This window comes from Nicotiana attenuata, chromosome 5 (assembly GCF_001879085.1).
Source record: "Nicotiana attenuata strain UT chromosome 5, NIATTr2, whole genome shotgun sequence".
NCBI classification, from domain to species: domain Eukaryota; kingdom Viridiplantae; phylum Streptophyta; class Magnoliopsida; order Solanales; family Solanaceae; genus Nicotiana; species Nicotiana attenuata.
Genome location: NC_031993.1, coordinates 53,573,476 through 53,582,608, shown reverse-complemented (window position 1 = coordinate 53,582,608; position 9,133 = coordinate 53,573,476). Strand labels below are relative to the sequence as shown.

At 44.6% G+C, this 9,133-nt stretch overlaps 1 pseudogene; it reads right to left on the bottom strand.

Annotated features, from left to right (window-relative positions):
- Positions 3,719–8,550, bottom strand: LOC109226225 (annotated as a pseudogene).

Below are 9,133 nucleotides of genomic sequence, written 5' to 3'. Positions count from 1 at the left end.
TACTATTACAACCTTGGAAAAGAACCTGGCGAAGAAAAACCAAGGGGAATTCATTGCTAATTACTAAAGATGGACAACTATCTACTTGTTTTTGTTGTTTTGTTTAATTACTTGTTTTTATATACACAAGGATAACATAGCTAATGTAAGGAAATCACAAAACACTAATATATAAACAGACTCACGAATTACACAACATAACTTATGTACGGAAATCACAACACTAAATCACAACACACATATATATACAGAGTCACAAGATACACATGGGTACATAAGTCTGTTTGTAGCACAAAAACATCAATATGTACAACAGTTGCCAATGTCATTCAAGTCTAATATTCACAACCAAAAGTATATACAAGGCTACCATCCACCCCCAACTAAAAGCATGCATTGTCCCCAATGCATAAGAACATAGAGTAGAGTTTAAGGGGCTCCCTGAGGCACACTAAGCGCTATGGGAGTCGGCAACTGGCTGAGTGATGGTGGGGTCACCCTCTGATACTGAAGCTGGGGCTGATGAGATCTCGGCCTGAGGAGTGACCTCCACTGATGGAGGAGGGATCTCTGGCCCGCTCAGTACTGGAGCTGGGGCCTGTGAGCCGCTAGCCTCGCCCGCTGATGGCTGAGTGGCCGATGGATCTGCAGGGGCGGCCATGTCTGCTAGCGAATGTTGTATTGCTATCTGAATGTCTGCTTACTCCTCGTCCTCAGTTGTAGGAGCAGCAATCTGCTTGCCCTTCTCCTGAGGGCCATCATCCTCCGAGGACCAAGAATCCTCCTCATCCTCCCCCTCATCTGCCTCCTCACCCTCGGACTCTGAAGAATGTATGAAATCCTCCTCATCAGGAATATCAATACGTACAGGAGGAGCTGGAGGTTAGGAAACCCCAGCAGTCTGAGGTGCAGTGTCTGCCATCAGAGTAGTGAAACAAGACCTAAATCTGGCACTGCTGTGTCTGCACCCTGCTCACCTTCCTTGGGCAGGAGGGATGATATATCGAACTCCAAAGTCTGCATCTTGTGGANGTTGTCGCAACCTCCGTCCCGAGCCTAGGCAGGTCACCAACCTCACCTCGCTCTATCTTCTCAATCCTCAACTCGAGCTGTTGCATGCGATCCCCATACATTGTTTGTTGTTGTTGGAGTGCTGTCACTGAGGACTGTATCGGGGTCAATGCCCGTTTGATGCGGTTCGGTAAGGTCTTCAGAAGCTGGTCTACCTTAGCATTGGCATGCTGAGCAATGAGACCAAGCCTCGAGACGGCTGGCAGTGCAGCAGGAGGCTGAGCAATGGTGGACTGAGAGGCAGGCTGCGCAGTGGAAGTAGATGCAACTGGGGCCTGAGGGGACACAGGAGTCTGGGACTCTGAGGGCTCTACATCAACTGGAATCGGAGTCTGAACCTCCGGGGGAGTGACAACATCACTAATGCGCGTGATGTCGATATCCTTCAGCACCTTCCCTGTCTTGTCAGAATGGGACATGAGTGGGACGTTCACAGCCTTGCAGAGGGCTGTGATCAAACAGGGGAATGGTAGTGAAGTGGATTTCTGCCTTGCTCGGATCCCTAACTCTTGGAAGATAAGGGCACCCACATCGATCTTGATGCCCGTCATAATGCATGCAATGAGAATAGCCTTCTCAATGCTTATGTCAGTTTCATTTGTGGACGGTATCAGTCGAGATGTGACAAAACTGAGCCAAAATCGACCCTCTCGTGTGAGATCCTCCTTGAANCGCACGGGGTCCCCTTTGACTATCACAGATGCTATCTAACTCCGCTCACTCTCCCGGTTTTCCCATTTGGCTTGGTACTCAGCTGTGCCCGGACTCTAACCAGGGATATAAAATTTATTAATATTCTCAGCGCTGCAGCTCACATCTTTCCCTCGAACTAACACAGTATCACATAATACCCTGTTGCGCTTGTGGAAAGCATTCCTGGAAGCTCCGTATGAGGCATAAAACTCACGGACAAGGGTTTCATTGTAGTCATCCGGAAGCTCAGTGAAGCACTCCCATTTTCTATCTTTGATGTTCTCACAAATGTGGGGGTACTGCTCTTTAAGTCCATTCATGCTCACTTGTTTCTCGGCAAGGATTTTTCTCTTTGTTAACCCTTCTCTATAGAGTTCCCTAGAACCATCGATTGCAAACCGGAGTTGGTAGTCTTCTCCCCTTTTCCTTCTTATCTCTGCCTGTAGGTCTATTGAAGGCAAGGTCTCCTCCTCATCAGTATGGGAGGGACGTGGGACAGTAGGGTCCGTTCTGGATCGTTTCTCTTGTGACGCTTGACGACTGGAGGATTCCCTTTTCAGTGCAGAGGATGCATGTTTCTTGGGAGACATATCTATACGAGGGTGAAATGTGAGTGACATTGTAAGAAACAGTGAAAAGAAAACAGAAAAGAAAGAAAAACAGAGAAGAAGTTAAAAATGCGACAGGTATGCGGTCGCATAACCACTATGCGAACCGCAAGCTTGTCGCAAACTTGCAGCTCTTGAAATGCTACAAATATGCGATGGGTTATGCGATCGAATAACCACTATGTGGACCGCATAACCATCACAAACCTGTGTCCACAGAAAACCACATCATGAAATGGGATCGCAATTTCCACCGCAAAGTAGGAAATGCAATCGCAAAATGGCCGCAAAACTCATGCTGAGAAACTGGGTGCACTGTGTCAGTATGCGGTGAGTTTGCGGTCCGCATATCAACTATGAGATCGCAAACTCGCCGCATTTTATCATCTTCCTTAGCCAACCTAGGGTTCAGTTATGCGGCAAAAATGCGTACCGTATTTTGATTTTGCGAGCCGCAAAGTTCATCGTCCCAAACGATTTAAACTAACTCTTAACAATGGCGGCCCTATTTCTTGCTACCCAGCACCCCCAAAACACCCTACTCAACTACACGCTCATTACGAACCGGTCTCTAATTACAAAGCAGGAAAGAAAAACACAGAAGAAAAATAAAAAGGGAAAACATGAAGCAAAAACTAGGGAAACAAGAATAAGAGTAAATGTACAACCAAAGCTTGAAATGATGGAATTGGCCCAAAGAAAACATACCAGTGATGATGTTTCTGAGCACACTTGGAGTATTAGATCAAGCCTTAGTCGTTTTTTTCTTCTCCATTCCTTTTCTCTTCATTTTTGTTTTTTTTTTGTTTTGTTTTGTTTCTGATAAAAAAAATTTGTTTTGTTTTGAATGTGTGAGAGATGAAAGGATGCGAAGATATACTTGACGATTTTACGGTGGCTAAGTTACCGCATAACACACTATGCGACCGCATAAGTGTTATGCGGTAAATTCAAGTGACTTGCTGAAGGGCCCAAAATACGGTGAACTATGCGATCGCATAGTGGGAATGCGGTCCGCATAGTGCACCACCTCGTCGCATCTTTACCACCAAATTTAGCCAACACACTGTGTTGGTTTGCGGCCAAAATGCGGTCCGCATAGTTAAAATGTGACCGCAATGTGCAGCAAACTGTGCAAAGTGATTTTTCTTCCCTTTTTCATGCAATCTTACCCCGTGTTATAATCTTTTGAATCCCCTACACTCTAACACACATTTAAATTCTCAATTAAATCTATCTAACAAAAATTAAAAATTTAAAGAACAAAAAGGGTGTTACCACACATGGGTTGCCTCCCATGAAGCGCTTGATTTAACGTCGCAGCACGACGAAGTTGGCGTTTCTTTTCACTCATTTGTCAGGCATGGACCATCTTGGAGAGCCAACTGTTCCACTAAATGTTTTTCTCCATTTGTGCCCAAGTAGTGCTTGATTCGTTGGCCATTGACTTTGAATATCCGGAGCCCATCTTCCGATGCTAGTTCCACAGCTCCAAAAGGAGAGACATTTACCACTTTGAACGGACCGGACCATTTTGATTTGAGCTTGCCCGGAAACAATTTGAGCCTTGAGTTAAAGAACAAAACCAAGTCACCCAACTTGAACTCCCTCTTCAAGATCTTTTTGTCATGGACGAACTTCATCCTTTCTTTATACACAGCTGCACTTTCATATGCATGGAAACGGAATTCCTCCATTTCGTTGAGTTCTGTTAACCTCAAATTTACAGCCTCAGCCCAATCCAAGTTCAACCTCTTCAAAGCCCACATGGCCTTGTGTTCCAGTTCCACGGGTAGATGACAAGCTTTGCCGAAGACTAACCGATAAGGAGAAGTACCAATAGGAGTCTTGTACGCTGTGCGGTACGGCCATAATGCGTCATCTAGCTTTCTTGACCAATCGGTCCTATTTGCATTGACAGTCTTTGCTAGAATGCTCTTGATCTCCCGATTGGACACCTCAACTTGACCACTAGATTGGGGATGATAAGGTGTGGCCACCTTGTGCTTGACACCATACTTCTCTAGCAGCCCCGTGAAAGCCTTGTTACAGAAATGAGACCCACCGTCACTAAGAATGGCCCTAGGAGTGCCAAACCGAGTGAATATGTTTTTCTTCAAGAATGCGATCACACTTCTTGCCTCATTGTTTGGTAAGGCAATTTCTTCAACCCATTTGGACACATAGTCCACAGCTACCAAGATATATTTCATCCCACAAGAGCTCACACAGGGACCCATAAAATCAATTCCCCACACGTCGAAGATTTCTATCTCCATCACAAAGTGCATAGGCATTTCATGCCTCTTGGAGATTGACTCTTGCCTTTGACATTGGTCACAAGCCTTGACCATTTGATTGGCATCATGATAGATTGACGGCCAATAGTAACCACATTCAAGCACCTTAGCCGCCGTTCGATTTCCCCCATGATGACCCCCAACCGGTGAGTCATGGCATGGATTTAGAATTGGCATAATCTCTTCTTCTGGAACGCACCTTCTAATAATATTGTCAGCACAAACACGGAAATGGTTCCTCCCAATAATATTGCCGACAATCTCTCAAGAACTTCTTCTTTTGATAGGATTCCAATCCCTCCGGAATAAGGTCACTTACCAAGTAGTTAGCAATATCGGCATACCGCGGAGCAAAAGTGCTAGATAGTGCCAATATTTGTTCATCCGGGAAGGCATCATTGATTTCAAGATCTCCCTTTGGTCTCTCTGCCTCTTCAAGCCTTGATAAATGATCCGCCACTTGATTTTGAGTTCCCTTGTGATCCTTGACCTCGAAGTCAAATTCTTGCAACAATAAGACCCATCGAATCAACCGAGGCTTTGCATCCTTCTTTGCCATGAGATAGCGAAGAGCAGCATGATCCGTGTACACTATCACCTTGGATCCCAACAAATAAGCCCGGAACTTCTCAAAGGCATAAAAAATGGCAAGAAGTTCTTGCTCAGTCACTGTATAATTCATTTGTGCTCCGTTGAGTTTCTTGCTTGCATAATAGACCGGATGGAGAACTTTGTTGTGACATTGGCCAAGCATTGCTCCAATAGCTACACCACTGGCGTCACACATGAGCTCGAAAGGAAGAGACCAATCGGGTGTGACAATAATAGGTGCCGTGGTGAGCCTTTGCTTCAATTCCTCAAAAGCTTTGAGGCATTTCTCATCAAACACAAATTTGGCATCTTTCTCAAGGATTTTGCACATAGGATTTGCAATCTTGGAAAAATCCTTGATGAAACGCCTAAAGAATCCGGCATGCCCAAAGAAACTTCGAACACCTTTGACGGAAGTAGGTGGAGGAAGCTTGGAAATAATCTCGATCTTAGCCCGGTCAACCTCTATGCCATGTTTTGAAATTTTATGCCCCAATACGATGCCTTCATCCACCATGAAATGGCATTTCTCCCAATTGAGCACAAGGTTGGTTTCCTCACATCTCTTAAGCACGTGTCTAAGATTGTTAAGACAATGCTCAAAAGAGTCACCTACTACCGAGAAGTCATCCATGAAGACCTCTAGAAAATCCTCCACCATGTCAGAGAAAATGGACATCATGCATCTTTGAAAAGTAGCCGGAGCATTGCACAAACCAAATGGCATCCGGATAAAGGCAAAAGTTCCATAGGGGCAAGTGAATGTCGTCTTCTCTTGATCGTCCAATGCGATGTTGATTTGGTTGTAGCCGGAATATCCGTCAAGGAAGCAATAGAATGACCTTCCCACTAGCCGATCAAGCATTTGATCAATAAAAGGCATAGGGAAATGGTCTTTGCATGTGGCACTGTTGAGCTTCCGATAATCCATACACACCCTCCAACCGGTCACCGTTCTTGTTGGGATGAGCACTTTTTTTTCATTTTCAATTACGGTCATCCCTCCTTTTTTCGGTACACATTGCACCGGGCTCACCCAAGTACTATCGGCAATAGGGTAGACTACCCCGGCATCCAACCATTTGATGATTTCTTTCTTTACCACCTCTTGCATTGACGGATTCAACCGTCATTGATGTTCCACACTTGGTTTTGTTTCACTTTCCAATTGGATTTTATGCTCACAAATTCCCGCGGGAATCCCACGGATGTCCGCAATTGTCCATCCAATGGCTTGCCTATGCTCCTTCAAGACTTCCAACAATTGTTCTACCTGCACATCATTCAACAAAGAAGAAACAATTACGGGTAAAGTATCATTGGCGCCAAGGAATTTATACCTCAAGTGTGGTGGAAGCGGTTTGAGCTCTAGTTGCGGTGGCTCGATAATAGAAGGCTTTGCGGGCGGAGTGGCTCTATTCTCCAAGTCGAGAGAGAGCTTAGCCGGAGCATAAGTGTAAGATCCAAGCCCCTCCAATGCATTTACCGATTCCATATATCCTTCCATATCTTCACCATCAAAGTTTACCAAAATAGCCGCCAATGCCTCGCCGAGGCATTGTTCTTCCATTTTTATTTCAACCGCATCCTCTACTTCATCAACAACATCTATCACCGAGATGTTTTCATACTCATGGGGTAGTTTCATACCCTTGCTTGCTTGGAATGTAACTTCCTCATCATTCACACGAAATTTGATCTCATTCCGTTCCGAATCCATGAGTGCTCTCCCCGTGGCAAAGGAATGGTCTCCCCAAAATGATAGGGATCTCTTTATCGACTGCACAATCAAGGATTACGAAATCGGCAGGCAAATGAAACTTTCCCACTTTCAAAAGAACATCGTCAACAATTCCCACCGGTCGTTTGATGGACCGATCGGCCATTTGCAATCTCATACTAGTGGGCCTTGGCATACCTAACCCCGCTTGCTTATAGATGGCAAGAGGCATTAAGTTGATGCTATCCCCATTATCACAAAGGGTTCTTGCAAAATCACGTGCCCCAATAGTACATGGAATGGTGAAAGCTCCCGGATCTTCTTTCTTTTGAACTGTAGATGTTGCAATGATGGAACTAATCCGGTGAGTCACATTCACCACTTCATTCTTTGTAGTCCTCTTCTTGGTGATCAAATCTTTTAAATATTTAGCAAACCCCGGCATCTCTTGAAAAGCTTCCACAAATGGAATATTCACCGATAATTGCTTGAGAATGTCGTAAAAATTTTCAAGTTTGCTATCATCAACCTTCCTCGCGAGTCTTTGAGGAAATGGGGGAGGGGGTCTAGGAATAGGTGGAAGAGTTTTTGGTGTCTCTTTTACCTTTTCCTTTACCTCTTCCCGGTCCTCTTTTTGCACTTGCAACTCTTCTGGAATCTTTTCAACTTCAACAACACTTGGCTCTTCAACCTCAACCCCTTGCTCAAACTCTTCTACTTCAACCGTTTGTTCACCCTCTCCTTGTAGTAACTTCCCACTCCTAGTAGTAATTGCCATGATATGAGAAGTTGGGCCACTCCCACTACCCCTTGGGTTCGCAATTGTGTCACTAGGGAGTGTTCCTTTTTGCTTCGGGTTTTGTTCCCTTGAGAGGTCTCTCATTTGCATCTCCAATTTGTGAATGGATGCGGTATGAGAGCCAACAAGCTCGATCATGTTCCTCATAGAAGTGTCAAATTTTTCTTGATTTTGCAATACCCGTTCAAGCATCCCTTCGAACTTAGATTCACTTAAAGAACCTTGATTTGAATATTGACCCTTCGGAGGAACATAAGGGTTTGAACTCCGGTTTGAGAAGTTGTTGTTGTTGTTCCAATTTCCTTGGTGTGAGCCACCTTGGTCATTTCGCCATTGTTGGTGGCCTTGCCCTTGCGGATTCGGCCTCCATTGATTTGGTTGTCCTTGACCTTGGTATGGTTGCCTTTGATACCCTCCTTGAGGGTTGTTGATGTAGTTTGCTTCCTCAAACTCCTCATTTGATATAGCTTGCACATCCTCCACTACATTCACATTTTTTGTTTGACTTTCCATGAACATGTTTGTCAACACATTGACATTTGTGGCAAGCCCTACGATTATTTGGTCCCTCTCTTGATTCTCCTTAATCAGGTTGGTCAAGGAAGGAGAACCATATGCAATTTGGCCTGTGGTATCCTCAGAGTGCCAAGCTTGATTATGTTTTTCCATTTTGTCAAGTATTTGTATGACCCTTGCGAATGATTTGTCCATAAAAGATCTGTCAGCTGCATTCTTCGCTATAGCTTGGTTCATAGGATCCAAGCCCATGTAGAATTTCTCCAACAAGATAGAGTCCGGAAAACCATGATTGGGAGACCTCACCAAATATAATTTGAATCGATCCCATGCCTCGTGTAGATGTTCCCTCGGCTGTTGCTTAAAGAAGAAAATTTTATCTCAAAGCTCAGACTTCTTGCTTTGTGGGAACCATTTAGCTAAAAATGCCCGGACAAGTTCAGGCCAAGAACGGATGGAATTTGGTGGCAAGTTTTGGATCCACCTCCTTGCGTCTCCAGCTAGCGAGTACTTGAACACCCTCAACATTAGGGCATCATCTGAGACATTGTTCTGCTTATACATAGCACATACTCCCAAGATGTTCCTAAGGTGTTGTGTTGGATCATCATCGGTGGAATTCCTGAAAAACCCCTCCGCTTTGAGCATTAGGATTAGACCATGTTCCACTTTAAAATTTGAAGCACCAACAACCGGAGGTACAATAGCATTTGTATCCTCAATGTACTCATCTATGTCCGCAAAAGGATTTTCATCCACTTCTTCCTCGTACTCCGACATATCTTCCAATCAACACCAAGCAAAACAAGCGAAGTGTGATGGAATAGAATAAGAC